Source organism: Podarcis erhardii (assembly GCF_964252035.2).
Source record: "Podarcis erhardii genome assembly, chromosome: 5".
Lineage (NCBI taxonomy): Eukaryota > Metazoa > Chordata > Lepidosauria > Squamata > Lacertidae > Podarcis > Podarcis erhardii.
The window spans coordinates 9,670,283-9,693,645 of record NC_138509.1 but is presented as its reverse complement, the minus strand read 5'-3'; positions in this window follow the sequence as shown (position 1 = coordinate 9,693,645).

Here is a 23,363-nt window from a genome sequence, read left to right as displayed (position 1 = left end):
CACTCAAAAATGGTGCCAAACGGTTGCAAATGCTCCCCTGAGAGGTTTTGCAGTCGAAACAGAAGGCTTTTTATCACAGGAAAAGAAATCAGCCCTCAACAACTGGACCGGCAGAAAAAGATTTTTTTGAAAAAATCCCTAAGCCCCGGGGTCACAATTTCCTCAAAAATCTGACTTTCGGCAATTCCCTCAAAAATGGTGCCAAACGGTTGCACATGCTCCCCTGAGAGGTTTTGCAGTCGAAACAGAAGGCTTTTTATCACAGGAAAAGAAATCAGCCCTCAACAACTGGACCGGCAGAAAAAGATTTTTCTGAAAAAATCCCTAAGCCCCGGGGTCACAATTTCATCAGAAATCTGACTTTCGGCAATTCACTCAAAAATGGTGCCAAACGGTTGCACATGCTCCCCTGAGAGGTTTTGCAGTCGAAACAGAAGGCTTTTTATCACAGGAAAAGAAATCAGCCCTCAACAACTGGACCGGCAGAGAAAGATTTTTTTGAAAAAATCCCTAAGCCCTGGGGTCACAATTTCCTCAAAAATCTGACTTTCGGCAATTCACTCAAAAATGGTGCCAAACGGTTGCACATGCTCCCCTGAGAGGTTTTGCAGTCGAAACAGAAGGCTTTTTATCGAAGGAAAAGAAATCAGCCCTCAACAACATAACCGGCAGAAAAAGATTTTTTTGAAAAAATCCCTAAGCCCCGGGGTCACAATTTCCTCAAAAATCTGACTTTCGGCAATTCACTCAAAAATGGTGCCAAACGGTTGCAAATGCTCCCCTGAGAGGTTTTGCAGTCGAAACAGAAGGCTTTTTATCACAGGAAAAGAAATCAGCCCTCAACAACATAACTGGCAGAAAAAGATTTTTTTGAAAAAATCCCTAAGCCCCGGGGTCACAATTTCCTCAAAAATCTGACTTTCAGCAATTCACTCAAAAATGGTGCCAAACGGTTGCAAATGCTCCCCTGAGAGGTTTTGCAATCGAAACAGAAGGCTTTTTATCACAGGAAAAGAAATCAGCCCTCAACAACTGGACCGGCAGAAAAAGATTTTTTTGAAAAAATCCCTAAGCCCCGGGGTCACAATTTCCTCAAAAATCTGACTTTCGGCAATTCACTCAAAAATGGTGCCAAACGGTTGCACATGCTCCCCTGAGAGGTTTTGCAGTCGAAACAGAAGGCTTTTTATCACAGGAAAAGAAATCAGCCCTCAACAACATAACCGGCAGAAAAAGATTTTTTTGAAAAAAACCCTAAGCCCCGGGGTCACAATTTCCTCAAAAATCTGACTTTCGGCAATTCACTCAAAAATGGTGCCAAACGGTTGCAAATGCTCTCCTGAGAGGTTTTGCAGTCTAAACAGAAGGCTTTTTATCACAGGAAAAGAAATCAGCCCTCAACAACTGGACCGGCAGAAAAAGATTTTTTTGAAAAAATCCCTAAGCCCCGGGGTCACAATTTCCTCAAAAATCTGACTTTCGGCCATTCACTCAAAAATGGTGCCAAACGGTAGCACATGCTCCCCTGAGAGGTTTTGCAGTCGAAACAGAAGGCTTTTTATCACAGGAAAAGAAATCAGCCCTCAACAATTGGACCGGCAGAAAAAGATTTTTTTGAAAAAATCCCTAAGCCCCGGGGTCACAATTTCCTCAAAAATCTGACTTTCGGCAATTCACTCAAAAATGGTGCCAAACGGTTGCACATGCTCCCCTGAGAGGTTTTGCAGTCGAAACAGAAGGCTTTTTATCACAGGAAAAGAAATCAGCCCTCAACAACATAACCGGCAGAAAAAGATTTTTTTGAAAAAATCCCTAAGCCCCGGGGTCACAATTTCCTCAAAAATCTGACTTTCGGCAATTCACTCAAAAATGGTGCCAAACGGTTGCACATGCTCCCCTGAGAGGTTTTGCAGTCGAAACAGAAGGCTTTTTATCACAGGAAAAGAAATCAGCCCTCAACAACTGGACCGGCAGAAAAAGATTTTTTTGAAAAAATCCCTAAGCCCCGGGGTCACAATTTCATCAGAAATCTGACTTTCGGCAATTCACTCAAAAATGGTGCCAAACGGTTGCAAATGCTCCCCTGAGAGGTTTTGCACTCGAAACAGAAGGCTTTTTATCACAGGAAAAGAAATCAGCCCTCAACAACATAACCGGCAGAAAAAGATTTTTTTGAAAAAAACCCTAAGCCCCGGGGTCACAATTTCCTCAAAAATCTGACTTTCGGCAATTCACTCAAAAATGGTGCCAAACGGTTGCAAATGCTCTCCTGAGAGGTTTTGCAGTCTAAACAGAAGGCTTTTTATCACAGGAAAAGAAATCAGCCCTCAACAACTGGACCGGCAGAAAAAGATTTTTTTGAAAAAATCCCTAAGCCCCGGGGTCACAATTTCATCAGAAATCTGACTTTCGGCAATTCACTCAAAAATGGTGCCAAACGGTTGCACATGCTCCCCTGAGAGGTTTTGCAGTCGAAACAGAAGGCTTTTTATCACAGGAAAAGAAATCAGCCCTCAACAACTGGACCGGCAGAAAAAGATTTTTTTGAAAAAATCCCTAAGCCCCGGGGTCACAATTTCCTCAAAAATCTGACTTTCGGCAATTCACTCAAAAATGGTGCCAAACGGTTGCAAATGCTCTCCTGAGAGGTTTTGCAGTCTAAACAGAAGGCTTTTTATCACAGGAAAAGAAATCAGCCCTCAACAACTGGACCGGCAGAAAAAGATTTTTTTGAAAAAATCCCTAAGCCCCGGGGTCACAATTTCCTCAAAAATCTGACTTTCGGCAATTCACTCAAAAATGGTGCCAAACGGTTGCACATGCTCCCCTGAGAGGTTTTGCAGTCGAAACAGAAGGCTTTTTATCACAGGAAAAGAAATCAGCCCTCAACAACATAACCGGCAGAAAAAGATTTTTTTGAAAAAAACCCTAAGCCCCGGGGTCACAATTTCCTCAAAAATCTGACTTTCGGCAATTCACTCAAAAATGGTGCCAAACGGTTGCAAATGCTCTCCTGAGAGGTTTTGCAGTCTAAACAGAAGGCTTTTTATCACAGGAAAAGAAATCAGCCCTCAACAACTGGACCGGCAGAAAAAGATTTTTTTGAAAAAATCCCTAAGCCCCGGGGTCACAATTTCCTCAAAAATCTGACTTTCGGCCATTCACTCAAAAATGGTGCCAAACGGTAGCACATGCTCCCCTGAGAGGTTTTGCAGTCGAAACAGAAGGCTTTTTATCACAGGAAAAGAAATCAGCCCTCAACAATTGGACCGGCAGAAAAAGATTTTTTTGAAAAAATCCCTAAGCCCCGGGGTCACAATTTCCTCAAAAATCTGACTTTCGGCAATTCACTCAAAAATGGTGCCAAACGGTTGCACATGCTCCCCTGAGAGGTTTTGCAGTCGAAACAGAAGGCTTTTTATCACAGGAAAAGAAATCAGCCCTCAACAACTGGACCGGCAGAAAAAGATTTTTTTGAAAAAATCCCTAAGCCCCGGGGTCACAATTTCATCAGAAATCTGACTTTCGGCAATTCACTCAAAAATGGTGCCAAACGGTTGCAAATGCTCCCCTGAGAGGTTTTGCACTCGAAACAGAAGGCTTTTTATCACAGGAAAAGAAATCAGCCCTCAACAACATAACCGGCAGAAAAAGATTTTTTTGAAAAAAACCCTAAGCCCCGGGGTCAAAATTTCCTCAAAAATCTGACTTTCGGCAATTCACTCAAAAATGGTGCCAAACGGTTGCAAATGCTCTCCTGATAGGTTTTGCAGTCTAAACAGAAGGCTTTTTATCACAGGAAAAGTAATCAGCCCTCAACAACTGGACCGGCAGAAAAAGATTTTTTTGAAAAAATCCCTAAGCCCCGGGGTCACAATTTCCTCAAAAATCTGACTTTCGGCCATTCACTCAAAAATGGTGCCAAACGGTAGCACATGCTCCCCTGAGAGGTTTTGCAGTCGAAACAGAAGGCTTTTTATCACAGGAAAAGAAATCAGCCCTCAACAATTGGACCGGCAGAAAAAGATTTTTTTGAAAAAATCCCTAAGCCCCGGGGTCACAATTTCCTCAAAAATCTGACTTTCGGCAATTCACTCAAAAATGGTGCCAAACGGTTGCAAATGCTCCCCTGAGAGGTTTTGCAGTCGAAACAGAAGGCTTTTTATCACAGGAAAAGAAATCAGCCCTCAACAACATAACTGGCAGAAAAAGATTTTTTTGAAAAAATCCCTAAGCCCCGGGGTCACAATTTCCTCAAAAATCTGACTTTCGGCAATTCACTCAAAAATGGTGCCAAACGGTTGCAAATGCTCCCCTGAGAGGTTTTGCAATCGAAACAGAAGGCTTTTTATCACAGGAAAAGAAATCAGCCCTCAACAACTGGACCGGCAGAAAAAGATTTTTTTGAAAAAATCCCTAAGCCCCGGGGTCACAATTTCCTCAAAAATCTGACTTTCGGCAATTCACTCAAAAATGGTGCCAAACGGTTGCACATGCTCCCCTGAGAGGTTTTGCAGTCGAAACAGAAGGCTTTTTATCACAGGAAAAGAAATCAGCCCTCAACAACATAACCGGCAGAAAAAGATTTTTTTGAAAAAAACCCTAAGCCCCGGGGTCACAATTTCCTCAAAAATCTGACTTTCGGCAATTCACTCAAAAATGGTGCCAAACGGTTGCAAATGCTCTCCTGAGAGGTTTTGCAGTCTAAACAGAAGGCTTTTTATCACAGGAAAAGAAATCAGCCCTCAACAACTGGACCGGCAGAAAAAGATTTTTTTGAAAAAATCCCTAAGCCCCGGGGTCACAATTTCCTCAAAAATCTGACTTTCGGCCATTCACTCAAAAATGGTGCCAAACGGTAGCACATGCTCCCCTGAGAGGTTTTGCAGTCGAAACAGAAGGCTTTTTATCACAGGAAAAGAAATCAGCCCTCAACAATTGGACCGGCAGAAAAAGATTTTTTTGAAAAAATCCCTAAGCCCCGGGGTCACAATTTCCTCAAAAATCTGACTTTCGGCAATTCACTCAAAAATGGTGCCAAACGGTTGCAAATGCTCCCCTGAGAGGTTTTGCAGTCGAAACAGAAGGCTTTTTATCACAGGAAAAGAAATCAGCCCTCAACAACATAACCGGCAGAAAAAGATTTTTTTGAAAAAATCCCTAAGCCCCGGGGTCACAATTTCATCAGAAATCTGACTTTCGGCAATTCACTCAAAAATGGTGCCAAACGGTTGCAAATGCTCCCCTGAGAGGTTTTGCACTCGAAACAGAAGGCTTTTTATCACAGGAAAAGAAATCAGCCCTCAACAACATAACCGGCAGAAAAAGATTTTTTTGAAAAAAACCCTAAGCCCCGGGGTCACAATTTCCTCAAAAATCTGACTTTCGGCAATTCACTCAAAAATGGTGCCAAACGGTTGCAAATGCTCTCCTGAGACGTTTTGCAGTCTAAACAGAAGGCTTTTTATCACAGGAAAAGTAATCAGCCCTCAACAACTGGACCGGCAGAAAAAAATTTTTTTGAAAAAATCCCTAAGCCCCGGGGTCACAATTTCCTCAAAAATCTGACTTTCGGCCATTCACTCAAAAATGGTGCCAAACGGTAGCACATGCTCCCCTGAGAGGTTTTGCAGTCGAAACAGAAGGCTTTTTATCACAGGAAAAGAAATCAGCCCTCAACAATTGGACCGGCAGAAAAAGATTTTTTTGAAAAAATCCCTAAGCCCCGGGGTCACAATTTCATCAAAAATCTGACTTTCGGCAATTCACTCAAAAATGGTGCCAAACGGTTGCAAATGCTCCCCTGAGAGGTTTTGCAGTCGAAACAGAAGGCTTTTTATCACAGGAAAAGAAATCAGCCCTCAACAACTGGACCGGCAGAAAAAGATTTTTTTGAAAAAATCCCTAAGCCCCGGGGTCACAATTTCCTCAAAAATCTGACTTTCGGAAATACACTCAAAAATGGTGCCAAACGGTTGCAAATGCTCCCGTGAGAGGTTTTGCAGTCGAAACAGAAGGCTTTTTATCACAGGAAAAGAAATCAGCCCTCAACAACTGGACCGGCAGAAATAGATTTTATTGAAAAAATCCCTAAGCCCCGGGGTCACAATTTCCTCAAAAATCTGACTTTCGGTAATACACTCAAAAATGGTGCCAAACGGTTGCAAATGCTCCTCTGAGAGGTTTTGCAGTCGAAACAGAAGGCTTTTTATCACAGCAGAAGAAATCAGCACTCAACAATTGGACAGGCAGAAAAAGATTTTTTTGAAAAAATCCCTAAGCCCCAGGGTCACAATTTCCTCAAAAATCTGACTTTCGGCAATTCACTCAAAAATGGTGCCAAACGGTTGCAAATGCTCCCCTGAGAGGTTTTGCAGTCGAGACAGAAGGCTTTTTATCACAGGAAAAGAAATCAGCCCTCAACAACATAACTGGCAGAAAAATATTTTTTTGAAAAAATCCCTAAGCCCCGGGGTCAAAATTTCCTCAAAAATCTGACTTTCGGAAATACAGTCAAAAATAGTGCCAAACGGTTGCAAATGCTCCCCTGAGAGGTTTTGCAGTCGAGACAGAAGGCTTTTTATCACAGGAAAAGAAATCAGCCCTCAAAAACTGGACCGGCAGAAAAAGATTTTTTTGAAAAAATCCCTAAGCCCCGGGGTCACAATTTCCTCAAAAATCTGAATTTCGGCAATTCACTCAAAAATGGTGCCAAACGGTTGCAAATGCTCCCGTGAGAGGTTTTGCAGTTGAAACAGAAGGCTTTTTATCACAGGAAAAGAAATCAGCCCTCAACAACTGGACCGGCAGAAATAGATTTTTTTGAAAAAATCCCTAAGCCCCGGGGTCACAATTTCCTCAAAAATCTGACTTTCGGAAATACACTCAAAAATGGTGCCAAACGGTTGCAAATGCTCCCCTGAGAGGTTTTGCAGTTGAAACAGAAGGCTTTTTATCACAGGAGAAGAAATCAGCCCTCAACAACTGGACCGGCAGAAAAAGATTTTTTTGAAAAAATCCCTAAGCCCCAGGGTCACAATTTCCTCAAAAATCTGACTTTCGGCAATTCACTCAAAAATGGTGCCAAACGGTTGCAAATGCTCCCCTGAGAGGTTTTGCAGTCGAGACAGAAGGCTTTTTATCACAGGAAAAGAAATCAGCCCTCAACAACATAACTGGCAGAAAAAGATTTTTTTGAAAAAATCCCTAAGCCCCGGGGTCACAATTTCCTCAAAAATCTGACTTTCGGCAATTCACTCAAAAATGGTGCCAAACGGTTGCACATGCTCCCCTGAGAGGTTTTGCAGTTGAAACAGAAGGCTTTTTATCACAGGAAAAGAAATCAGCCCTCAACAACTTAACCGGCAGAAAAAGATTTTTTTTGAAAAAATCCCTAAGCCCCGGGGTCAAAATTTCCTCAAAAATCTGACTTTCGGAAATACAGTCAAAAATAGTGCCAAACGGTTGCAAATGCTCCCCTGAGAGGTTTTGCAGTCGAGACAGAAGGCTTTTTATCACAGGAAAAGAAATCAGCCCTCAAAAACTGGAGCGGCAGAAAAAGATGTTTTTGAAAAAATCCCTAAGCCCCGGGGTCACAATTTCCTCAAAAATCTGACTTTCGGCAATTCACTCAAAAATGGTGCCAAACGGTTGCAAATGCTCCCCTGAGAGGTTTTGCAGTCGAGACAGAAGGCTTTTTATCACAGGAAAAGAAATCAGCCCTCAAAAACTGGACCGGCAGAAAAAGATTTTTTTGAAAAAATCCCTAAGCCCCGGGGTCACAATTTCCTCAAAAATCTGACTTTCGGCAATTCACTAAAAAATGGTGCCAAACGGTTGCAAATGCTCCCCTGAGAGGTTTTGCAGTTGAAACAGAAGGCTTTTTATCACAGGAGAAGAAATCAGCCCTCAACAATTGGACAGGCAGAAAAAGATTTTTTTGAAAAAATCCCTAAGCCCCGGGGTCACAATTTCATCAAAAATCTGACTTTCGGCAATTCACTCAAAAATGGTGCCAAACGGTTGCAAATGCTCCCCTGAGAGGTTTTGCAGTTGAAACAGAAGGCTTTTTATCACAGGAAAAGAAATCAGCCCTCAACAACTGGACCGGCAGAAATAGATTTTTTTGAAAAAATCCCTAAGCCCCGGGGTCACAATTTCCTCAAAAATCTGACTTTCGGAAATACACTCAAAAATGGTGCCAAACGGTTGCAAATGCTCCCCTGAGAGGTTTTGCAGTTGAAACAGAAGGCTTTTTATCACAGGAGAAGAAATCAGCCCTCAACAATTGGACCGGCAGAAAAAGATTTTTTTGAAAAAATCCCTAAGCCCCGGGGTCACAATTTCCTCAAAAATCTGACTTTCGGCAATACACTCAAAAATGGTGCCAAACGGTTGCAAATGCTCCCCTGAGAGGTTTTGCACTCGAAACAGAAGGCTTTTTATCACAGGAAAAGAAATCAGCCCTCAACAACATAACCGGCAGAAAAAGATTTTTTTGAAAAAAACCCTAAGCCCCGGGGTCACAATTTCCTCAAAAATCTGACTTTCGGCAATTCACTCAAAAATGGTGCCAAACGGTTGCAAATGCTCTCCTGAGAGGTTTTGCAGTCTAAACAGAAGGCTTTTTATCACAGGAAAAGAAATCAGCCCTCAACAACTGGACCGGCAGAAAAAGATTTTTTTGAAAAAATCCCTAAGCCCCGGGGTCACAATTTCATCAGAAATCTGACTTTCGGCAATTCACTCAAAAATGGTGCCAAACGGTTGCACATGCTCCCCTGAGAGGTTTTGCAGTCGAAACAGAAGGCTTTTTATCACAGGAAAAGAAATCAGCCCTCAACAACTGGACCGGCAGAAAAAGATTTTTTTGAAAAAATCCCTAAGCCCCGGGGTCACAATTTCCTCAAAAATCTGACTTTCGGCAATTCACTCAAAAATGGTGCCAAACGGTTGCACATGCTCCCCTGAGAGGTTTTGCAGTCGAAACAGAAGGCTTTTTATCGAAGGAAAAGAAATCAGCCCTCAACAACATAACCGGCAGAAAAAGATTTTTTTGAAAAAATCCCTAAGCCCCGGGGTCACAATTTCCTCAAACATCTGACTTTCGGCAATTCACTCAAAAATGGTGCCAAACGGTTGCAAATGCTCCCCTGAGAGGTTTTGCAGTCGAAACAGAAGGCTTTTTATCACAGGAAAAGAAATCAGCCCTCAACAACATAACTGGCAGAAAAAGATTTTTTTGAAAAAATCCCTAAGCCCCGGGGTCACAATTTCCTCAAAAATCTGACTTTCGGCAATTCACTCAAAAATGGTGCCAAACGGTTGCAAATGCTCCCCTGAGAGGTTTTGCAATCGAAACAGAAGGCTTTTTATCACAGGAAAAGAAATCAGCCCTCAACAACTGGACCGGCAGAAAAAGATTTTTTTGAAAAAATCCCTAAGCCCCGGGGTCACAATTTCCTCAAAAATCTGACTTTCGGCAATTCACTCAAAAATGGTGCCAAACGGTTGCAAATGCTCTCCTGAGAGGTTTTGCAGTCTAAACAGAAGGCTTTTTATCACAGGAAAAGAAATCAGCCCTCAACAACTGGACCGGCAGAAAAAGATTTTTTTGAAAAAATCCCTAAGCCCCGGGGTCACAATTTCCTCAAAAATCTGACTTTCGGCAATTCACTCAAAAATGGTGCCAAACGGTTGCACATGCTCCCCTGAGAGGTTTTGCAGTCGAAACAGAAGGCTTTTTATCACAGGAAAAGAAATCAGCCCTCAACAACATAACCGGCAGAAAAAGATTTTTTTGAAAAAAACCCTAAGCCCCGGGGTCACAATTTCCTCAAAAATCTGACTTTCGGCAATTCACTCAAAAATGGTGCCAAACGGTTGCAAATGCTCTCCTGAGAGGTTTTGCAGTCTAAACAGAAGGCTTTTTATCACAGGAAAAGAAATCAGCCCTCAACAACTGGACCGGCAGAAAAAGATTTTTTTGAAAAAATCCCTAAGCCCCGGGGTCACAATTTCCTCAAAAATCTGACTTTCGGCCATTCACTCAAAAATGGTGCCAAACGGTAGCACATGCTCCCCTGAGAGGTTTTGCAGTCGAAACAGAAGGCTTTTTATCACAGGAAAAGAAATCAGCCCTCAACAATTGGACCGGCAGAAAAAGATTTTTTTGAAAAAATCCCTAAGCCCCGGGGTCACAATTTCCTCAAAAATCTGACTTTCGGCAATTCACTCAAAAATGGTGCCAAACGGTTGCACATGCTCCCCTGAGAGGTTTTGCAGTCGAAACAGAAGGCTTTTTATCACAGGAAAAGAAATCAGCCCTCAACAACTGGACCGGCAGAAAAAGATTTTTTTGAAAAAATCCCTAAGCCCCGGGGTCACAATTTCATCAGAAATCTGACTTTCGGCAATTCACTCAAAAATGGTGCCAAACGGTTGCAAATGCTCCCCTGAGAGGTTTTGCACTCGAAACAGAAGGCTTTTTATCACAGGAAAAGAAATCAGCCCTCAACAACATAACCGGCAGAAAAAGATTTTTTTGAAAAAAACCCTAAGCCCCGGGGTCACAATTTCCTCAAAAATCTGACTTTCGGCAATTCACTCAAAAATGGTGCCAAACGGTTGCAAATGCTCTCCTGAGAGGTTTTGCAGTCTAAACAGAAGGCTTTTTATCACAGGAAAAGAAATCAGCCCTCAACAACTGGACCGGCAGAAAAAGATTTTTTTGAAAAAATCCCTAAGCCCCGGGGTCACAATTTCCTCAAAAATCTGACTTTCGGCCATTCACTCAAAAATGGTGCCAAACGGTAGCACATGCTCCCCTGAGAGGTTTTGCAGTCGAAACAGAAGGCTTTTTATCACAGGAAAAGAAATCAGCCCTCAACAATTGGACCGGCAGAAAAAGATTTTTTTGAAAAAATCCCTAAGCCCCGGGGTCACAATTTCCTCAAAAATCTGACTTTCGGCAATTCACTCAAAAATGGTGCCAAACGGTTGCAAATGCTCCCCTGAGAGGTTTTGCAGTCGAAACAGAAGGCTTTTTATCACAGGAAAAGAAATCAGCCCTCAACAACATAACTGGCAGAAAAAGATTTTTTTGAAAAAATCCCTAAGCCCCGGGGTCACAATTTCCTCAAAAATCTGACTTTCGGCAATTCACTCAAAAATGGTGCCAAACGGTTGCAAATGCTCCCCTGAGAGGTTTTGCAATCGAAACAGAAGGCTTTTTATCACAGGAAAAGAAATCAGCCCTCAACAACTGGACCGGCAGAAAAAGATTTTTTTGAAAAAATCCCTAAGCCCCGGGGTCACAATTTCCTCAAAAATCTGACTTTCGGCCATTCACTCAAAAATGGTGCCAAACGGTTGCACATGCTCCCCTGAGAGGTTTTGCAGTCGAAACAGAAGGCTTTTTATCACAGGAAAAGAAATCAGCCCTCAACAATTGGACCGGCAGAAAAAGATTTTTTTGAAAAAATCCCTAAGCCCCGGGGTCACAATTTCCTCAAAAATCTGACTTTCGGCAATTCACTCAAAAATGGTGCCAAACGGTTGCAAATGCTCCCCTGAGAGGTTTTGCAGTCGAAACAGAAGGCTTTTTATCACAGGAAAAGAAATCAGCCCTCAACAACATAACCGGCAGAAAAAGATTTTTTTGAAAAAATCCCTAAGCCCCGGGGTCACAATTTCCTCAAAAATCTGACTTTCGGCAATTCACTCAAAAATGGTGCCAAACGGTTGCACATGCTCCCCTGAGAGGTTTTGCAGTCGAAACAGAAGGCTTTTTATCACAGGAAAAGAAATCAGCCCTCAGCAACTGGACCGGCAGAAAAAGATTTTTTTGAAAAAATCCCTAAGCCCCGGGGTCACAATTTCATCAGAAATCTGACTTTCGGCAATTCACTCAAAAATGGTGCCAAACGGTTGCAAATGCTCCCCTGAGAGGTTTTGCACTCGAAACAGAAGGCTTTTTATCACAGGAAAAGAAATCAGCCCTCAACAACATAACCGGCAGAAAAAGATTTTTTTGAAAAAAACCCTAAGCCCCGGGGTCACAATTTCCTCAAAAATCTGACTTTCGGCAATTCACTCAAAAATGGTGCCAAACGGTTGCAAATGCTCTCCTGAGAGGTTTTGCAGTCTAAACAGAAGGCTTTTTATCACAGGAAAAGTAATCAGCCCTCAACAACTGGACCGGCAGAAAAAGATTTTTTTGAAAAAATCCCTAAGCCCCGGGGTCACAATTTCCTCAAAAATCTGACTTTCGGCCATTCACTCAAAAATGGTGCCAAACGGTAGCACATGCTCCCCTGAGAGGTTTTGCAGTCGAAACAGAAGGCTTTTTATCACAGGAAAAGAAATCAGCCCTCAACAATTGGACCGGCAGAAAAAGATTTTTTTGAAAAAATCCCTAAGCCCCGGGGTCACAATTTCATCAAAAATCTGACTTTCGGCAATTCACTCAAAAATGGTGCCAAACGGTTGCAAATGCTCCCCTGAGAGGTTTTGCAGTCGAAACAGAAGGCTTTTTATCACAGGAAAAGAAATCAGCCCTCAACAACTGGACCGGCAGAAAAAGATTTTTTTGAAAAAATCCCTAAGCCCCGGGGTCACAATTTCCTCAAAAATCTGACTTTCGGAAATACACTCAAAAATGGTGCCAAACGGTTGCAAATGCTCTCCTGAGAGGTTTTGCAGTCGAAACAGAAGGCTTTTTATCACAGGAAAAGAAATCAGCCCTCAACAACTGGACCGGCAGAAAAAGATTTTTTTGAAAAAATCCCTAAGCCCCGGGGTCACAATTTCCTCAAAAATCTGACTTTCGGCCATTCACTCAAAAATGGTGCCAAACGGTAGCACATGCTCCCCTGAGAGGTTTTGCAGTCGAAACAGAAGGCTTTTTATCACAGGAAAAGAAATCAGCCCTCAACAATTGGACCGGCAGAAAAAGATTTTTTTGAAAAAATCCCTAAGCCCCGGGGTCACAATTTCATCAAAAATCTGACTTTCGGCAATTCACTCAAAAATGGTGCCAAACGGTTGCAAATGCTCCCCTGAGAGGTTTTGCAGTCGAAACAGAAGGCTTTTTATCACAGCAGAAGAAATCAGCACTCAACAATTGGACAGGCAGAAAAAGATTTTTTTGAAAAAATCCCTAAGCCCCAGGGTCACAATTTCCTCAAAAATCTGACTTTCGGCAATTCACTCAAAAATGGTGCCAAACGGTTGCAAATGCTCCCCTGAGAGGTTTTGCAGTCGAGACAGAAGGCTTTTTATCACAGGAAAAGAAATCAGCCCTCAACAACATAACTGGCAGAAAAATATTTTTTTGAAAAAATCCCTAAGCCCCGGGGTCAAAATTTCCTCAAAAATCTGACTTTCGGAAATACAGTCAAAAATAGTGCCAAACGGTTGCAAATGCTCCCCTGAGAGGTTTTGCAGTCGAGACAGAAGGCTTTTTATCACAGGAAAAGAAATCAGCCCTCAAAAACTGGACCGGCAGAAAAAGATTTTTTTGAAAAAATCCCTAAGCCCCGGGGTCACAATTTCCTCAAAAATCTGAATTTCGGCAATTCACTCAAAAATGGTGCCAAACGGTTGCAAATGCTCCCGTGAGAGGTTTTGCAGTTGAAACAGAAGGCTTTTTATCACAGGAAAAGAAATCAGCCCTCAACAACTGGACCGGCAGAAATAGATTTTTTTGAAAAAATCCCTAAGCCCCGGGGTCACAATTTCCTCAAAAATCTGACTTTCGGAAATACACTCAAAAATGGTGCCAAACGGTTGCAAATGCTCCCCTGAGAGGTTTTGCAGTTGAAACAGAAGGCTTTTTATCACAGGAGAAGAAATCAGCCCTCAACAACTGGACCGGCAGAAAAAGATTTTTTTGAAAAAATCCCTAAGCCCCAGGGTCACAATTTCCTCAAAAATCTGACTTTCGGCAATTCACTCAAAAATGGTGCCAAACGGTTGCAAATGCTCCCCTGAGAGGTTTTGCAGTCGAGACAGAAGGCTTTTTATCACAGGAAAAGAAATCAGCCCTCAACAACATAACTGGCAGAAAAAGATTTTTTTGAAAAAATCCCTAAGCCCCGGGGTCACAATTTCCTCAAAAATCTGACTTTCGGCAATTCACTCAAAAATGGTGCCAAACGGTTGCACATGCTCCCCTGAGAGGTTTTGCAGTTGAAACAGAAGGCTTTTTATCACAGGAAAAGAAATCAGCCCTCAACAACTTAACCGGCAGAAAAAGATTTTTTTTGAAAAAATCCCTAAGCCCCGGGGTCAAAATTTCCTCAAAAATCTGACTTTCGGAAATACAGTCAAAAATAGTGCCAAACGGTTGCAAATGCTCCCCTGAGAGGTTTTGCAGTCGAGACAGAAGGCTTTTTATCACAGGAAAAGAAATCAGCCCTCAAAAACTGGAGCGGCAGAAAAAGATGTTTTTGAAAAAATCCCTAAGCCCCGGGGTCACAATTTCCTCAAAAATCTGACTTTCGGCAATTCACTCAAAAATGGTGCCAAACGGTTGCAAATGCTCCCCTGAGAGGTTTTGCAGTCGAGACAGAAGGCTTTTTATCACAGGAAAAGAAATCAGCCCTCAAAAACTGGACCGGCAGAAAAAGATTTTTTTGAAAAAATCCCTAAGCCCCGGGGTCACAATTTCCTCAAAAATCTGACTTTCGGCAATTCACTAAAAAATGGTGCCAAACGGTTGCAAATGCTCCCCTGAGAGGTTTTGCAGTTGAAACAGAAGGCTTTTTATCACAGGAGAAGAAATCAGCCCTCAACAATTGGACAGGCAGAAAAAGATTTTTTTGAAAAAATCCCTAAGCCCCGGGGTCACAATTTCATCAAAAATCTGACTTTCGGCAATTCACTCAAAAATGGTGCCAAACGGTTGCAAATGCTCCCCTGAGAGGTTTTGCAGTTGAAACAGAAGGCTTTTTATCACAGGAAAAGAAATCAGCCCTCAACAACTGGACCGGCAGAAATAGATTTTTTTGAAAAAATCCCTAAGCCCCGGGGTCACAATTTCCTCAAAAATCTGACTTTCGGAAATACACTCAAAAATGGTGCCAAACGGTTGCAAATGCTCCCCTGAGAGGTTTTGCAGTTGAAACAGAAGGCTTTTTATCACAGGAGAAGAAATCAGCCCTCAACAATTGGACCGGCAGAAAAAGATTTTTTTGAAAAAATCCCTAAGCCCCGGGGTCACAATTTCCTCAAAAATCTGACTTTCGGCAATACACTCAAAAATGGTGCCAAACGGTTGCAAATGCTCCCCTGAGAGGTTTTGCAGTCGAAACAGAAGGCTTTTTATCACAGGAAAAGAAATCAGCCCTCAACAACATAACTGGCAGAAAAAGATTTTTTTGAAAAAATCCCTAAGCCCCGGGGTCACAATTTCATCAAAAATCTGACTTTCAGCAATTGACTCAAACATGGTGCCAAACGGTTGCAAATGCTCCCCTGAGAGGTTTTGCAGTCGAAACAGAAGGCTTTTTATCACAGGAAAAGAAATCAGCCCTCAACAACTGGACCGGCAGAAAAAGATTTTTTTGAAAAAATCCCTAAGCCCCGGGGTCACAATTTCCTCAAAAATCTGACTTTCGGCAATTCACTCAAAAATGGTGCCAAACGGTTGCAAATGCTCCCCTGAGAGGTTTTGCAGTCGAGACAGAAGGCTTTTTATCACAGGAAAAGAAATCAGCCCTCAACAACTGGACCGGCAGAAAAAGATGTTTTTGAAAAAATCCCTAAGCCCCGGGGTCACAATTTCCTCAAAACTCTGACTTTCGGCAATTCACTCAAAAATGGTGCCAAACGGGTGCAAATGCTCCCCTGAGAGGTTTTACAGTTGAAACAGAAGGCTTTTTATAAGAGGAAAAGAAATCAGCCCTCAACAACTTAACCGGCAGAAAAAGATTTTTTTGAAAAAATCCCTAAGCCCCGGGGTCACAATTTCATCGAAAATCTGACTTTCGGCAATTGACTCAAACATGGTGCCAAACGGTTGCAAATGCTCCCCTGAGAGGTTTTGCAGTTTTAACAGAAGGCTTTTTATCACAGGAAAAGAAATCAGCCCTCAACAACTGGACCAGCAGAAAAAGATTTTTTTGAAAAAATCCCTAAGCCCCGGGGTCACAATTTCCTCAAAAATCTGACTTTCGGCAATTCACTCAAAAATGGTGCCAAACGGTTGCAAATGCTCCCCTGAGAGGTTTTGCAGTCGAGACAGAAGGCTTTTTATCACAGGAAAAGAAATCAGCCCTCAACAACTGGACCGGCAGAAAAAGATTTTTTTGAAAAAATCCCTAAGCCCCGGGGTCACAATTTCCTCAAAAATCTGACTTTCGGCAATTCACTCAAAAATGGTGCCAAACGGTTGCACATGCTCCCCTGAGAGGTTTTGCAGTTGAAACAGAAGGCTTTTTATCACAGGAAAAGAAATCAGCCCTCAACAATTGGACAGGCAGAAAAAGATTTTTTTGAAAAAATCCCTAAGCCCCGGGGTCACAATTTCATCAAAAATCTGACTTTCGGCAATTCACTAAAAAATGGTGCCAAACGGTTGCAAATGCTCCCCTGAGAGGTTTTGCAGTCGAGACAGAAGGCTTTTTATCACAGGAAAAGAAATCAGCCCTCAACAACATAACTGGCAGAAAAAGATTTTTTTGAAAAAATCCCTAAGCCCCGGGGTCACAATTTCCTCAAAAATCTGACTTTCAGCAATTACCTCAAAAATGGTGCCAAACGGTTGCAAATGCTCCCCTGAGAGGTTTTGCAGTCGAAACAGAAGGCTTTTTATCACAGGAAAAGAAATCAGCCCTCAACAACTGGACCGGCAGAAAAAGATTTTTTTAAAAAAATCCCTAAGCCCCGGGGTCACAATTTCCTCAAAAATCTGACTTTCGGCAATACACTCAAAAATGGTGCCAAACGGTTGCAAATGCTCCCCTGAGAGGTTTTGCAGTTGAAACAGAAGGCTTTTTATCACAGGAAAAGAAATCAGCCCTCAACAACTGGACCGGCAGAAATAGATTTTTTTGAAAAAATCCCTAAGCCCCGGGGTCACAATTTCCTCAAAAATCTGACTTTCGGAAATACACTCAAAAATGGTGCCAAACGGTTGCAAATGCTCCCCTGAGAGGTTTTGCAGTTGAAACAGAAGGCTTTTTATCACAGGAGAAGAAATCAGCCCTCAACAACTGGACCGGCAGAAAAAGATTTTTTTGAAAAAATCCCTAAGCCCCAGGGTCACAATTTCCTCAAAAATCTGACTTTCGGCAATTCACTCAAAAATGGTGCCAAACGGTTGCAAATGCTCCCCTGAGAGGTTTTGCAGTCGAGACAGAAGGCTTTTTATCACAGGAAAAGAAATCAGCCCTCAACAACATAACTGGCAGAAAAAGATTTTTTTGAAAAAATCCCTAAGCCCCGGGGTCACAATTTCCTCAAAAATCTGACTTTCGGCAATTCACTCAAAAATGGTGCCAAACGGTTGCACATGCTCCCCTGAGAGGTTTTGCAGTTGAAACAGAAGGCTTTTTATCACAGGAAAAGAAATCAGCCCTCAACAACTTAACCGGCAGAAAAAGATTTTTTTTGAAAAAATCCCTAAGCCCCGGGGTCAAAATTTCCTCAAAAATCTGACTTTCGGAAATACAGTCAAAAATAGTGCCAAACGGTTGCAAATGCTCCCCTGAGAGGTTTTGCAGTCGAGACAGAAGGCTTTTTATCACAGGAAAAGAAATCAGCCCTCAAAAACTGGAGCGGCAGAAAAAGATGTTTTTGAAAAAATCCCTAAGCCCCGGGGTCACAATTTCCTCAAAAATCTGACTTTCGGCAATTCACTCAAAAATGGTGCCAAACGGTTGCAAATGCTCCCCTGAGAGGTTTTGCAGTCGAGACAGAAGGCTTTTTATCACAGGAAAAGAAATCAGCCCTCAAAAACTGGACCGGCAGAAAAAGATTTTTTTGAAAAAATCCCTAAGCCCCGGGGTCACAATTTCCTCAAAAATCTGACTTTCGGCAATTCACTAAAAAATGGTGCCAAACGGTTGCAAATGCTCCCCTGAGAGGTTTTGCAGTTGAAACAGAAGGCTTTTTATCACAGGAGAAGAAATCAGCCCTCAACAATTGGACAGGCAGAAAAAGATTTTTTTGAAAAAATCCCTAAGCCCCGGGGTCACAATTTCATCAAAAATCTGACTTTCGGCAATTCACTCAAAAATGGTGCCAAACGGTTGCAAATGCTCCCCTGAGAGGTTTTGCAGTTGAAACAGAAGGCTTTTTATCACAGGAAAAGAAATCAGCCCTCAACAACTGGACCGGCAGAAATAGATTTTTTTGAAAAAATCCCTAAGCCCCGGGGTCACAATTTCCTCAAAAATCTGACTTTCGGAAATACACTCAAAAATGGTGCCAAACGGTTGCAAATGCTCCCCTGAGAGGTTTTGCAGTTGAAACAGAAGGCTTTTTATCACAGGAGAAGAAATCAGCCCTCAACAATTGGACCGGCAGAAAAAGATTTTTTTGAAAAAATCCCTAAGCCCCGGGGTCACAATTTCCTCAAAAATCTGACTTTCGGCAATACACTCAAAAATGGTGCCAAACGGTTGCAAATGCTCCCCTGAGAGGTTTTGCAGTCGAAACAGAAGGCTTTTTATCACAGGAAAAGAAATCAGCCCTCAACAACATAACTGGCAGAAAAAGATTTTTTTGAAAAAATCCCTAAGCCCCGGGGTCACAATTTCATCAAAAATCTGACTTTCAGCAATTGACTCAAACATGGTGCCAAACGGTTGCAAATGCTCCCCTGAGAGGTTTTGCAGTCGAAACAGAAGGCTTTTTATCACAGGAAAAGAAATCAGCCCTCAACAACTGGACCGGCAGAAAAAGATTTTTTTGAAAAAATCCCTAAGCCCCGGGGTCACAATTTCCTCAAAAATCTGACTTTCGGCAATTCACTCAAAAATGGTGCCAAACGGTTGCAAATGCTCCCCTGAGAGGTTTTGCAGTCGAGACAGAAGGCTTTTTATCACAGGAAAAGAAATCAGCCCTCAACAACTGGACCGGCAGAAAAAGATGTTTTTGAAAAAATCCCTAAGCCCCGGGGTCACAATTTCCTCAAAACTCTGACTTTCGGCAATTCACTCAAAAATGGTGCCAAACGGGTGCAAATGCTCCCCTGAGAGGTTTTACAGTTGAAACAGAAGGCTTTTTATAAGAGGAAAAGAAATCAGCCCTCAACAACTTAACCGGCAGAAAAAGATTTTTTTGAAAAAATCCCTAAGCCCCGGGGTCACAATTTCATCGAAAATCTGACTTTCGGCAATTGACTCAAACATGGTGCCAAACGGTTGCAAATGCTCCCCTGAGAGGTTTTGCAGTTTTAACAGAAGGCTTTTTATCACAGGAAAAGAAATCAGCCCTCAACAACTGGACCAGCAGAAAAAGATTTTTTTGAAAAAATCCCTAAGCCCCGGGGTCACAATTTCCTCAAAAATCTGACTTTCGGCAATTCACTCAAAAATGGTGCCAAACGGTTGCAAATGCTCCCCTGAGAGGTTTTGCAGTCGAGACAGAAGGCTTTTTATCACAGGAAAAGAAATCAGCCCTCAACAACTGGACCGGCAGAAAAAGATTTTTTTGAAAAAATCCCTAAGCCCCGGGGTCACAATTTCCTCAAAAATCTGACTTTCGGCAATTCACTCAAAAATGGTGCCAAACGGTTGCACATGCTCCCCTGAGAGGTTTTGCAGTTGAAACAGAAGGCTTTTTATCACAGGAAAAGAAATCAGCCCTCAACAATTGGACAGGCAGAAAAAGATTTTTTTGAAAAAATCCCTAAGCCCCGGGGTCACAATTTCATCAAAAATCTGACTTTCGGCAATTCACTAAAAAATGGTGCCAAACGGTTGCAAATGCTCCCCTGAGAGGTTTTGCAGTCGAGACAGAAGGCTTTTTATCACAGGAAAAGAAATCAGCCCTCAACAACATAACTGGCAGAAAAAGATTTTTTTGAAAAAATCCCTAAGCCCCGGGGTCACAATTTCCTCAAAAATCTGACTTTCAGCAATTACCTCAAAAATGGTGCCAAACGGTTGCAAATGCTCCCCTGAGAGGTTTTGCAGTCGAAACAGAAGGCTTTTTATCACAGGAAAAGAAATCAGCCCTCAACAACTGGACCGGCAGAAAAAGATTTTTTTAAAAAAAATCCCTAAGCCCCGGGGTCACAATTTCCTCAAAAATCTGACTTTCGGCAATACACTCAAAAATGGTGCCAAACGGTTGCAAATGCTCCCCTGAGAGGTTTTGCAGTTGAAACAGAAGGCTTTTTATCACAGGAGAAGAAATCAGCCCTCAACAATTGGACCGGCAGAAAAAGATTTTTTTGAAAAAATCCCTAAGCCCCGGGGTCACAATTTAATAAAAAATCTGACTTTCGGCAATTGACTCAAACATGGTGCCAAACGGTTGCAAATGCTCCCCTGAGAGGTTTTGCAGTTGAAACAGAAGGCTTTTTATCACAGGAAAAGAAATCAGCCCTCAACAACTGGACCGGCAGAAAAAGATTTTTTTGAAAAAATCCCTAAGCCCCGGGGTCACAATTTCCTCAAAAATCTGACTTTCGGCAATACACTCAAAAATGGTGCCAAACGGTTGCAAGTGCTCCCCTGAGAGGTTTTGCAGTCGAAACAGAAGGCTTTTTATCACAGGAAAAGAAATCAGCCCTCAACAACTGGACCGGCAGAAAAAGATTTTTTTGAAAAAATCCCTAAGCCCCGGGGTCACAATTTCCTCAAAAATCTGACTTTCGGCAATTCACTCAAAAATGGTGCCAAACGGTTGCAAATGCTCCCCTGAGAGGTTTTGCAGTCGAGACAGAAGGCTTTTTATCACAGGAAAAGAAATCAGCCCTCAACAACATAACTGGCAGAAAAAGATTTTTTTGAAAAAATCCCTAAGCCCCGGGGTCACAATTTCCTCAAAAATCTGACTTTCGGCAATTCACTCAAAAATGGTGCCAAACGGTTGCACATGCTCCCCTGAGAGGTTTTGCAGTTGAAACAGAAGGCTTTTTATCACAGGAAAAGAAATCAGCCCTCAACAACTTAACCGGCAGAAAAAGATTTTTTTTGAAAAAATCCCTAAGCCCCGGGGTCAAAATTTCCTCAAAAATCTGACTTTCGGAAATACAGTCAAAAATAGTGCCAAACGGTTGCAAATGCTCCCCTGAGAGGTTTTGCAGTCGAGACAGAAGGCTTTTTATCACAGGAAAAGAAATCAGCCCTCAAAAACTGGAGCGGCAGAAAAAGATGTTTTTGAAAAAATCCCTAAGCCCCGGGGTCACAATTTCCCCAAAAATCTGACTTTCGGCAATTCACTCAAAAATGGTGCCAAACGGTTGCAAATGCTCCCGTGAGAGGTTTTGCAGTTGAAACAGAAGGCTTTTTATCACAGGAAAAGAAATCAGCCCTCAACAACTGAACCGGCAGAAATAGATTTTTTTGAAAAAATCCCTAAGCCCCGGGGTCACAATTTCCTCAAAAATCTGACTTTCGGAAATACACTCAAAAATGGTGCCAAACGGTTGCAAATGCTCCCCTGAGAGGTTTTGCAGTTGAAACAGAAGGCTTTTTATCACAGGAGAAGAAATCAGCCCTCAACAATTGGACAGGCAGAAAAAGATTTTTTTGAAAAAATCCCTAAGCCCCGGGGTCACAATTTCATCAAAAATCTGACTTTCGGCAATTCACTAAAAAATGGTGCCAAACGGTTGCAAATGCTCCCCTGAGAGGTTTTGCAGTCGAGACAGAAGGCTTTTTATCACAGGAAAAGAAATCAGCCCTCAACAACTGGACCGGCAGAAAAGGTTTTTTTGAAAAAATCCCTAAGCCCCGGGGTCACAATTTCCTCAAAAATCTGACTTTCGGCAATTCACTCAAAAATGGTGCCAAACGGTTGCAAATGCTCTCCTGAGAGGTTTTGCAGTCTAAACAGAAGGCTTTTTATCACAGGAAAAGAAATCAGCCCTCAACAACTGGACCGGCAGAAAAAGATTTTTTTGAAAAAATCCCTAAGCCCCGGGGTCACAATTTCCTCAAAAATCTGACTTTCGGCCATTCACTCAAAAATGGTGCCAAACGGTAGCACATGCTCCCCTGAGAGGTTTTGCAGTCGAAACAGAAGGCTTTTTATCACAGGAAAAGAAATCAGCCCTCAACAACATAACCGGCAGAAAAAGATTTTTTTGAAAAAATCCCTAAGCCCCGGGGTCACAATTTCCTCAAAAATCTGACTTTCGGCAATTCACTCAAAAATGGTGCCAAACGGTTGCACATGCTCCCCTGAGAGGTTTTGCAGTCGAAACAGAAGGCTTTTTATCACAGGAAAAGAAATCAGCCCTCAACAACTGGACCGGCAGAAAAAGTTTTTTTTGAAAAAATCCCTAAGCCCCGGGGTCACAATTTCATCAGAAATCTGACTTTCGGCAATTCACTCAAAAATGGTGCCAAACGGTTGCAAATGCTCCCCTGAGAGGTTTTGCACTCGAAACAGAAGGCTTTTTATCACAGGAAAAGAAATCAGCCCTCAACAACATAACCGGCAGAAAAAGATTTTTTTGAAAAAAACCCTAAGCCCCGGGGTCACAATTTCCTCAAAAATCTGACTTTCGGCAATTCACTCAAAAATGGTGCCAAACGGTTGCAAATGCTCTCCTGAGAGGTTTTGCAGTCTAAACAGAAGGCTTTTTATCACAGGAAAAGTAATCAGCCCTCAACAACTGGACCGGCAGAAAAAGATTTTTTTGAAAAAATCCCTAAGCCCCGGGGTCACAATTTCCTCAAAAATCTGACTTTCGGCCATTCACTCAAAAATGGTGCCAAACGGTAGCACATGCTCCCCTGAGAGGTTTTGCAGTCGAAACAGAAGGCTTTTTATCACAGGAAAAGAAATCAGCCCTCAACAATTGGACCGGCAGAAAAAGATTTTTTTGAAAAAATCCCTAAGCCCCGGGGTCACAATTTCCTCAAAAATCTGACTTTCGGCAATTCACTCAAAAATGGTGCCAAACGGTTGCAAATGCTCCCCTGAGAGGTTTTGCAGTCGAGACAGAAGGCTTTTTATCACAGGAAAAGAAATCAGCCCTCAAAAACTGGAGCGGCAGAAAAAGATGTTTTTGAAAAAATCCCTAAGCCCCGGGGTCACAATTTCCTCAAAAATCTGACTTTCGGCAATTCACTCAAAAATGGTGCCAAACGGTTGCAAATGCTCCCGTGAGAGGTTTTGCAGTTGAAACAGAAGGCTTTTTATCACAGGAAAAGAAATCAGCCCTCAACAACTGAACC